The sequence below is a fragment of the Sylvia atricapilla genome, chromosome Z, assembly GCF_009819655.1.
Source record: "Sylvia atricapilla isolate bSylAtr1 chromosome Z, bSylAtr1.pri, whole genome shotgun sequence".
Classification (NCBI taxonomy): domain Eukaryota; kingdom Metazoa; phylum Chordata; class Aves; order Passeriformes; family Sylviidae; genus Sylvia; species Sylvia atricapilla.
The window spans coordinates 28,824,327-28,835,750 of record NC_089174.1 but is presented as its reverse complement, the minus strand read 5'-3'; positions in this window follow the sequence as shown (position 1 = coordinate 28,835,750).

Here is an 11,424-nt window from a genome sequence, read left to right as displayed (position 1 = left end):
GGAGGTGTTGGGAAACTGCATGTTAGGACAAATTGATAAACTAAACATTAACAAATTCTCAGCACCAGATGGTGTTTACAGAGGAGTCCTGAAAAAATACACACCACAAATAAGAATTTTCTGAATTGCTAACTATGTGTAATCTGGCACTATCAGCTCTGTGTTTAGAGGGATGCAAGTGGGAACATGGTGCCAGGTTTTGAACAGGGCTTCAGAAGGAATCCTGGGAAGGAATGGTCAGTCAAAGATTTCATTTGCAGTGGTCAGATTTGGTTGGAGGTTTGAGAAGAAACATGGGTGTGGAGGGGAAGGTCAGGCTTGAAAAACACAAGAACTCTCAGAAAGATACCATGAGCATACATATTGTGCTTGTTCAGGCTATGTAGCTTCCAACAGAACCTTAGGGAAGTAAGAATGGCTCATAACAAATGACACTTACTATGGAACAGGAGAGGTTACTTATGGGCTAGATCCCAGAAAAGTGGAGGTTGGAAGAGACAGGCACCTTGTACATCAGGATAAGGTCCTACAGACATAACATCTGGGTCTGGTGTTCAGCATCTTCCTAAGGGGCCTGGAGAAGGTGGTACAAGCTAATAGTGACAATGTTTACAACTGATGAAATATTATTCAGGATAACCAAAACTGGTGTTGACTCTGAAAAACTACTGAAATAGTAGACTTCACTAAAACAAAATTCTGTGTCAGAGATGTCAGGGGGAAAGTGACTACTAATATAAATTCATGATATCTTAGCTCAGAAAAAGTGAAAGACAGCTTGAGTCACTGTGGAATGTTTACTAAAAGCATCCAAGCACTGTTCAGTGGGCAAGCTGGCTGTTGGAAATGGAGTGGAAGCAGAGAAATGCCTTTTCCTGTTTGCAGAATTGCGCTTTTGCTCCTGTGTGTTGGAGATGCCAGAGTACCAGTGGGGCATGGGGGCGAGTAATCTGAAGGAAGAAGACTGTGGGGAACAAGTTGAACCAGGCAGCATGTCTTACACCTTCTGGCACAGCTATGTCCCAGACTGACAGCAGCACAGCAGCAAGGCAGAGGCACTTGCCCTGTTTCACATGGCCCCTCTGAAACCCTCGCTGCAAGCCTTGGATGGCTGTGTTTTTTGGGCTAAAAGGGACTTTGGTATGACATTTCTCAAGGCAATCCCAAAGTTATCAGGCTTTCAAGGGTTTGAGGTGAGTTATTATGCCCAGGAGAATGGAAGCAAGTTGGTAGTGGGTAGCAGGATGTCTGTCACAGCTTACATTTGTAGCTGGCCAGTTATGGTTGAGACACACCGCAGGAGCTGCTAGTCAGAGGGGGTTTTTTGCAGGACTTGTTTTATGTGCTGATGTTTCAACATTGATTAGGTATACTCAAAGTTGTCCTGTCTTATCTTGCTCCTTCCCCTGTCTGAACATAACCTTTTTTCTTCCCCTGGAGAAGTAGGACTTGTCTATCTGTTGTCCTAGAATTGCCCACAAGAAGAAAACATAAAGACCAAAATGAACAATGAATATAGCGATTTTTCCCAATTATTCTGTGTATGATTTATTGCTTTATTTTCAAGACATGAAGAATGCTGTTAATGCAAATATATTGGATGGAACACCTTATTATTTTTATCATGGTGACTTTCTTTTCATGTGGGAGAGCAGTGGATTTGCATTTACTTGACATTTGAAATGTTCTGCCTTTGGCTGATCCACAGCTCTGTGCAGCATGATCCAGACTAAGAAAACCCAATTTAAGTTCTTAGGACAGGTGCAAGATTAAGGATCAAGCATCTTCCTTCTGAAATTGCTTGTGATTGTTTTTTCCTCCACGAATATCTGCATAGCTAGCAATTAACTGCATCCAGAGATCAAAAGCTAAATTGTCTCAGGCAGAAATTGCTGTATCAGAGCTCAGTGCTCCTCGCACTGCAGTTTAACAATCAGGCACTTCCACTGATCTTTCTTTGCTTGAAGGTGAAACAGGCAGGCTGGGCTTGCTCTGCAGCCGGGGAGGACAGAAAGGGAAAGAAAAGACTACATGTTGAGTTGAGGAGAAGCATAGGTTTATGGCCCTGAGATTGTAACACCACAGAAAAATGCTGCTGTTTCCTCTGTAGGGCTAGAAGAGTGAGAGAGAGTTTCTCACTGGACTGGCAGACCAAAGTGCCACAGATGCCTCCTGGGTGATGGTGCAGGGGGAAGCCCTGCACTGGCTCCCTTCTGGCATGGCACAGAGCCTGGGGCTGGCCATCTCCTTGCAAGATAGGAGGTGACAGCTTCATCCACCCAGCTGGTGGAAGACAGGACCCAGCAGGGAGAGAAGGCTTGAGTGTGGCCCTCCTCACGCTGCAGGCAACATAGACTCATGGAAGCAGAGGGCTTGGTGCATTGGTGACTTTATTCCCTGTGATTTGTAGAGAAGCTTCTAATGCCTTCACCCTTAATTGCCTTAATTAGTCCATTATCCTCCTCTAGGGGAATTTTTCACAGAAAAAGAAGATGTCACTCCTTGAAATGTTTGACTGGTAGACCAAAAACTCCACTGTCAGCTTTTTTCTTTTATTTTTACTGTATTCTAAGTTGAGCTATATTAACAATTTACATCTAATATTATTGCTCTAATTCAGTCATTTTCCTCTGCATTAAGGTAAGAATGATTTGCATACCAGCCTCCAGTTTTCTGTTTAGCAACAAAATATTCTGATTTTTGCTTATGTGGGATCAAACTGCGAACAGGCTGGAGTGTGATCCCAGGGGACCTGCAGTGATTCTGGCACTGCTGGGGAAGATGTGGCTGCTCCATTTTCCTGCAGGCTGCCTTGCAGGAAGCTGGGGTCTGCTGGAAAATGTCCCTTCTTGGGAAATTTGAAAAAAGAATAGGAAAATATCTTGCTTGCCCAAGTCATGCATGGTTAGATTCCACTTGCCTGTGTTTATCACTTTCTGCACCACTGATAAGGATTGTTTTAGCAAGCTGGCCTTTATGTGCTGTTTTTCTTCCTTAGAGCAGAAAAGGCTCGTAAATGAGTTGTAAGCCTTCCACTGGACTGGCAGGACTGATAGTTTTTTGCTTTCAAGGAGATAGTCCCCAAGGAGAGATCTGCATCAGATTTTCTTAGTGAGAACTGAAAGTGTTCATTCCTTGTTTGAAGACTGGAGGGCTTGGCATGCTTAGAGTTGCTGTAGATGTCCCCCACAGGCGATTACCGAGCTGTGAATGCACTTACCCCATTGCCCACACAATCCTGCTCCCACATGCTAAAGCACAGCCCTCACCCCACATTCCCTGTACAGTGCTTTGTAATTCAGAGATGTCATTGTTCTAATACGCCCAAATTTTCAGATTGTTCTGCCAGGCATTTTTATTTTGTTTAGTCACTAGGGTTTATACATGGATTATTCTGTAGAAATTTTACATTCATTTTCTGTGGCTGGCAGATAACATTTTCACAATTGATGAAGTATCCAGACTTACAAAGGTAGAGCTGCCGTATGTGACTGTAGGCACCTGGAAAGTTGTAACCCACTGTGGCAGATCATTAACTTCAGATCAATAGGAAAATCACTTTTTCCTTGCCTTTTTTGTAATACCTTTTTTTTTTACCCCCTGGTGTCCAGATGCTTCTCAGGGAGGTGTTTTCAGAGAGAGCTGTCATTCCTCTAACACAAAATTGCGTTATCAAAGAACTTCTGCTAGTACCATGAAAATGCTGAAATGAAATGCAAATCTAGACATTAAAGACAACTTCCTTAATAACTGAGGTAGATTTCTTCAATATTTCCTCTTTTGAATTGTACTTCTTTTCCTGAGAAAGAATGTGGAGATAAAGGAATGTTTCTACAAAGAGCCTGTTTTTACAACCCGCCTTCAACTTTGGTGCATATCCTCCTGAGGGGGGCTGTGGGATCATCCCATTTGCAAATGTCCATGTCATGTGATATTTTCCATTGTATTTTAATATACATATTTTTATTAGGATGTGATCTATCTAATTAAAATTGCTATTCTGTGAGGGGAAGAACTGTGGACATTTTAATTTTCAGAGGCTGTAGGTAGGCTGCACATAGGCTTGATGGAAGAATGGATTTCAATGTTTTCTCCTCTTTTCTGATAAATTATATGCAAACACTCCTTCTGAAGCTAAGCAAAGTCCATTTTCAAGATAATGCTAGAGTGTCCCTGCATGTCATCTCTTCCACAAATTCCCCATGGCCCTATTTTATCATCTCCCCATGCTGTGAGATGGAGGTAAGAGCAGCCACTAAGGTGACTGGGCACCCTGGAGAAGGCAGGTTGGCTCAGGGACTGCCCAATCCTGGTGTGGTACAGGGCATTCTGAGCTTCACCCCACTGCTGGCTCCCTCAGTGCTCCTGAATGAGGGGAGAAACAGAGAAAGTAGTTGGTCTCATATGAACCATGGGATCTTTAGAATGAGTTTGGTAGCATTTAATGCCTCCATCTCTCATTTATTACCTCTGGTGCTTTCAGACTAAGGAACTGGCATGCTTGGACAATGGGGAAGCCATATCTGCAAAAGGTTTGGGTCACTTTGGTGCTGATCCTGTTCATTGCACAAGCCACTGCCAATGGCATGTGCTAGCACATCTCACCACCCTGGCTGGGCAGCAGCCAGGTCCCCATCGTGCCCCAAGCTCAGGCCTCTGGCTGCATTACGTAAATTAATTCTTCCATTAAGATCATGTTTTTCTTCTGCACTAGAACCTCCTCCTCAAGACAAAGTGGTCCCTCTGGTTCATGAAGGGTTAATATTTTCAGTCCCAGGCCCTTTATTTTTATTTTATTTTCATAGCCTTAGTCAATACCCCCCATAAAGCCCCCAAATCCCTGGCAGTCTTTGCCACAGAGATAACCACACAATGAACCTATCTGCACATCACAAAAAGCCGAAAGTAAATTTACAAGTACTCTGTGGGATATGGGGCCTCGTTGCTGATAACCAGCTTTGGCACTGAATAAGAACTGTACGCTTGTGCCTGCTTTATTGTGTTGTGTTTTTCCCTGCAGATAGCAGCTCATTGTGGGAAAAGGCAAGGACTGCTGCTGGAGCACATTCAGCGCCCTTGAAAACACATCTGTGCTCTGTCTCAGCTCTCCTGCTCAGTTTAGTCAGCGCTGGTGTTTGTTCCTCTTTCTCTTTTTGTGCCTCCTATCCCTTGTCTCAGCTAATAATTTCACAAATTCTCTCTGTCTTATGGGCCAGAGATAATTTCTATTGAAACTGACTGAGTTGCACAAACTGTGAGATGTTTTTCCATGGTACTCAGGTTTTTTAAATCTGTGTTGACCTTAAGATCCTCTTCTCTGCTGAATGCTTGCTGGGGTGTGAAGCATCTGCTTAGCTGTTATATAAATAAATTTATTAGGTAGTTAGTGTAATCACATAATCTTGACAGACACCGGTGGTTGCAGTCACAGTTCAGTATTTTATGAAGTGGGAGGATATATAAGCAGGCAGTCAGCAAAGCAAAAGTAGGCACATTAATGCTGCTGAGGGACACCTTTACAAGATTATGTTTCCAAAGTCTGCTTTCTAGAAAAAAACATAGAGTCATTAGCTCTCTGTGAGTGCAACAACTGAGGCAGGGGTGGAGTGACCACGCTGTGCCCGGTGTTTCCCAGCTGGATTGGCACAGGCAGTGTTGCAGGTGGTGCAAGATAGGGGCAAGGACAGGGCTGGTCAGCTGGAGGAATGTTGCAATTCTTCAATTGCAAGAAGAATTCTGAATGTTGCAATCAGAATCTTGGCTTGTGGGAAGGGGTGATATCCACGTAGGAGGTGGGGACGAAGCAGGGCCAGGAATCATTCCACAGCATGCCAAGTCTGGTTGGAAGAGTGTGGGTGGTCAGAAGGAGTTTTGGAGCATCCTTGTTGAGATGTTCAGCAGTGAGCAGCTCCTTCAGGCAGACTTGGTGACCCACAGGCCATCTCAATTTGTTACTGTCCTTGAATGGAAAGGAAATATTTCAATCCCTTCTGATGATCAACCTGCAGCACAGTTGATTTCAAATGTACACAATTCTTAGCAAGGTGTGTGCAGGAACTGGCAGGGGTGGGGATGAATGTGTATGGAGAAATCCCTGTTCATGGATTATTGGCAGGACTCCCTCTGCCTGCACTGCCCAGCACTGTGGTGGGGGCTGTTGGGAATCAATTCCACTGGAACAAATCCGAGAGATTTTGGGCTAATGGTGCACAACCCTGGGGGAGGAATTTCCTCAAATTATTTCAGTGCAGAGAGCTGATGGAGGCCACAGGCTTGCTTTGTTTCCCTTGTTCAGGAAAGAGCCAGATGCTGTCACCCACAGATCTCCGGGTTCACTTTGCCCACAAGACTCCAGTCCAGCAATAGGAATAGTCTGCATTTGTGGGAGAGGTGCAGGCTATAAATCTCACTAAGCTTTTTAGTTATGCAAAACTGCCACCTTTGATTTTCAGAAAGCTGCTACCCCCTTACCATCTGCTCCTACCACTTCCCTCCCTGGAGACACCCAACAAAATAATAATATGAATTTCTGCATGTGAGCTGGAGATGATCAATAGCAATCCTTCCCACAGCAGCAGCACAGTACATGAAGCAGAGTCCGTAACATTAGAGTACAGGAGGCTCAAGAGAGACAGAAGCAAGGCCCTGTAGTTCCTTGTTGACCAGCTTGTCGTCCCAGTGCTCCAGTGACCAGAAATTCTTGCTGCTGTGCTTGTGGTCGGTTTCCTCAACTTAAAATGAAAGTAGGAAAGGCTGAACTAGCTGCCTGCTCTGGGGAAAGTGGTTGCTTGTGGCAGACAGGCTAGAAAGTAGTTTTATTTCTGTTTCTTTTATTTCTTAATGATCTCTCTTACACTGTCAAGACCTGCAGTGATTTGCCATCTCAGTGCTAGTCAGGCCAGCTAAATCTGTTGACTGCTTCACTATATATATCCAGGGTGTCGCCCACCCACAAAGGATGCAGGCAATTTGTATAAAAAAAGTATGAGTGACTTCTTTTGGTCCATTCCTGTATTTAAATATTTCTGCATCACCTGAACTCTTAATATGCATTGCCAACATTTCAGAGATTTCTGGAAGGGGTAACATCAGCGCTGAATAATTCCAGAGAAAATCAAATTTGTCTGTACATTTTTTTAATTATTCAAGGATGTAAGAGTGTTTCATGCAGCATGAGTGAGCTCTGAAACTGTGCATATGTGAGCTTGCCGACATGATGCAGTAATGGTGTACAGAGATTTTGGAAGGGTTTCTCCTCTTTTCCTTAAACGGTCACTGTTGATGAGAATGCAAAAATATTTCTAATTTCTTTTTCACTTTGCTGGTGGTACAAAACAAGACAACCCACTACCCCATGATACTTTTTATGTGCTCTCTTGTCACAACAGAGGAATGAAAGCGAAATACCTTAAATGGAGGTAGGAAATAGTCTGTCTCATGTCACATGGTAGTCAGACATGGCATCCAATTCTTTCCTCATACACCATATTAATCTCTTTCTGAGTTTGGAATTAATTGTAATAAGATGACAGAGCTCTAGAGATTTCTGAAAAATACATCAAATATGTTGTCAGTTTGCTCTGAATTTTCCATGTCTTTATGCATGTTGAAGCAAAACCCCTTTAAGCACATTGTAATCTGGTATCAGACATTTCTCAAATAAGCATTTTCTGTAGCATCATGTATGAATTAGAATTCTGTTGCTACTTAATTTTATACTAAGCTAGTTATGTGATACATTAGGTGCATGCCATTTTGTCTATTAGCATGGATTTATTTTCAGCAAGTAAAATTTATGCAGTTTGAAGGATTGTGCTATCTGGTGATGTTCACTTTGGTATGCATGGATGAATGCACCTTCTTCAATGAAAAAGGTGTCTTTTCATTTAAATGTGTTACCCTTTGGATAGATCCTAATTAGCTGCACTCTGTTTACAGGGTGTAACTACATCTCTAAGTAATTCTTTCGCCAATCAAATCCTCTTTGGAGCACAAAACCACATAATGAAATAATGGCAATTTCAGTAAATTTATGTTAAAATTAGTACTGTAATTTCTACCATATCTTAATATTTTTTGGGATTTTTAGGTGTCACACTTCATGCCATTTTTTTCCATAGTCCCACTTCTACCCTCCCAATAACATGTGCTGTTGTTCTAGTGAATGTTACAAACACATTACAGGAGGATCTGTACTCTCAGTTCACCTGCCACATGCTGAGTAATAACATCAAAACAGACTAATCTTGTGGAAGTAAACTGACTTTCTGTTTAGAGCAATGTTTACAGAGATGTGAAAACTGCAGCCAGCGTTCACACTGTGTGTGCGAAGGATGAGCTTTCTGCTGCCTCTAGTTCCTCCCCTGCAGCAATTTTGGCTCTGTCCTCCAAGTTTTACCCAGTGAAGCTACAAGAAAGGGGCTTTCCAGCTCTTTGAGTCTCGTGCTTGTTTGTGCTGTGTGGCAGAGCAAGCTGCTGAGGGAAGGTAAGCTCACACTGCCAAGTGGCTGACAAACACTGCGGCTGGCTACAAGCCAACAACTACAAGATATGCATCTATCCCACACAGATACTGAAGTTTGAGTACATCAGTGGACATATGGACTAGTTTCAAATTTTAGTTGCAAGTGGAGAGGGGCACTGCATTTGGAGAGGTGGATGCTTTGGGGGTAAGGATGTGCCTGCCCTATTTAACTAAATGAGCACCTGATTAACTGACCAAGTCCACAAGACAGTGCTTGGCTTTGCAAAACCTTGTTTGTTCCTCTGAGGAGCTGAAAAATATTTATTTTGATTAGAGGGTGGCAGGACCACCTCAGGAACACATCACAGGGACGAGGAAAAGAGGCATAGTTGTATCAAAGGGAAGGTTGAAGTCCCTTGGAAGAGATTGACTGTAGGGGTTCCTGTGTTTTACTGTTTTACCAAGCTTGAGTGCCCTCCAGACAGCTCTGGAGAAAGGCCAGAAGGAAGGGAGAAACACAGAGACCTTACATATTTTTACTAGCTTAATCTTAAACATGGTTTTCCTTTGTGTCTTTACTTAGGTCCTCAAAAGAATAAATTATCCCGTCCATTCTAAAGGTTGTGATTAAATGTTTTTCTGTTCATGCAGCTTGATTTAAGGATGGTGTGAAAGTAATTGGGCAGTGAGCTCTCTTCCAGCAAAGTACTGCCAAATCCATACAGTGATGCAGCAGCAAGTGTCCATCTTCCCTCTCTGTGGCTTTTGCTTGTTCCCTGTTGCATTATCAGTTTTAGGGGGAGAAATGTCTCTCCCTGTGTGGTACCTAGGAAGGCTTTGGCAGCTCCCCACGTGTGTGTGAGCATCCATACCCTGTCATGGCACTGCTTGACCACAGGAGCTCTCCCCAAGGCAGAAACAGTGAGTTTCCTGGGTTGAGAGCCTCAGAAAAACCCAGCCTGGCAGGAATCTCCATTTATGTCTGGATGTTATGCCTGTGCCTTGCACCAGCTCCTGCACAGCATACCCTTGCTGTAGGAATGTCTGCCCTCTTATTTGGCTGTCCCTAGGGATGTGTGTTGGCTCATATGAGGCACCAGTCACAATACGAGCATAGGAATAAATTTTGTTTATCATGAGGTAAAGGTCAAAACTGCACTGGCTTTGCCAGAGCAGTGCTCATAGATTGATCTGAGGAATGTATCTGTGTAATTTTCCCTTCAGAAGAATCTCTCAGTGCATATGTTATCTGCTAATGCACCTTGCAGTTGTCATTGGTAAGCTGAAATCGTGGTCTGCTGTGGAATGTATGAAATGATAGTCAAAAAAATAAGTCAGGGACCTAGGGTATAAGGTGAGACCCTGTGGAGTAGGTAGGAGAGGATCCCTGCAGCCCTCAAAACAGTCTTTAGGAGTCACTGTCCAGAGCTGATGGAATGCTGGGAAATAACTCCTAGAGACTGTTCAACACCTATTCCAGGATCTCCATAGAGTGGGTGTGAGGATGGGCAGGCTTTATCATTGGGGAAAAATCAAGAGACAGAGAAAGAGGATCAAGGATGATTGAGAAGGAACTGATCTGGGAAAATAGGGGGTAAGGGATGAAAGGGGACAGCTGTAAGTGGACAGGAACGGCAAATGTACTTTTCACAGTTGATTGACTCTTGTGAATGCATATGCATGTGTGTGCTTTCAGTGCCAGCCATAGGAGTCAAGCCCTGATCAAGAGGTCACCTGCCCAACTAGGATCCTGGTACCTGGGAAGAGCACACTGTGTTCCCTTTTCCTTGGGGACTTGTGTGTATGTTTGTCTGTGTCTGTGCACAAGAAGCTGTATAGGAGCTGGAGTTGGGCTAGGGCTTGTAGGGGAGCCAGAGAAGCTGGGGATCCAGAACCAGCTACAGCAGAGATTGCCTAAGGCCACTTACTGGATGGAGAGGAGAACCACAACCGGGCCATATGCACGCTTCCCATTTGGATGAGCACTCTATGTGTGTTGGGAATAGAAGCTCAGCCTTGCTGCTGGGTGGATCTGGGGACACAGAGCAGCAGCAGCAGCCTCACATCTGTCAAGCCACCTCTTCAACAGCTCTGAGCACTGGGATTATTCAGTAATTCACTGATTACTTGGATATTGGAGTAGGGATCATGCTTATTAGTGCTGCTGTAAGGAGCTTGAAAGTCTGGATTAACATTCCACATAATGTTGACAGCAGAGAAATGGACTGCAAAAAGATAGGATATAACTAAATCATGAGGTGGGTGAATCTGAGGTGGGTGAAAATATAGATTTAAATGGAAATAGACAGCAGTACACAGACACAGACAGTATTAAGTGACAGCCCACCTGCCTACAGCACATGAATGGGTCTGTAACATGGCAAGGAGACATGATACACATTTTCTTCCTCACACATGGTGGATGTTCCTGAAACGACTGGGTCCAATTTTGGACACTGCATCTCAAAAAGAGGGTATCTTACTTGGTTAAAGCCAAGAGGACTGTGGGAGTAGTACAGTAGACTAGAAAATATGAAAAACTTGGACAAATTTCTTCTTTAGCCAGAGAAGAAAATTCCAGCTGGACATAAGATGACTTTGAATCCAAAACAAGTTGTGGCAAAGGGGCTGTTTGCACTTAATGTTCCTGGACAGGCAGAATCTTGACTTGCACCAACACAGACATGGAGATCCTGGAGCAGGTCCAGCAGAGACGGGATATTGGTCAAAGCTCCAGGGTATATTTCTCACCAGGAAAGGCTGAGAGAGTTGAGCTTGTTCAGCCTCAAGATGTAAAAACTGTGAGGGGACCTCATCAGTGTCTCTAAGTATCTGCAGGGAGGGTGCCATGAACATGGAGCAGGCTCTGCTTGATGGTGCCCAGCACCAGGACAAGAGGCAAGAGGCAGAAGCTGATGCAGAGGAAGTTCCATCTGAATATGAGCAAGAATTTACTGTGC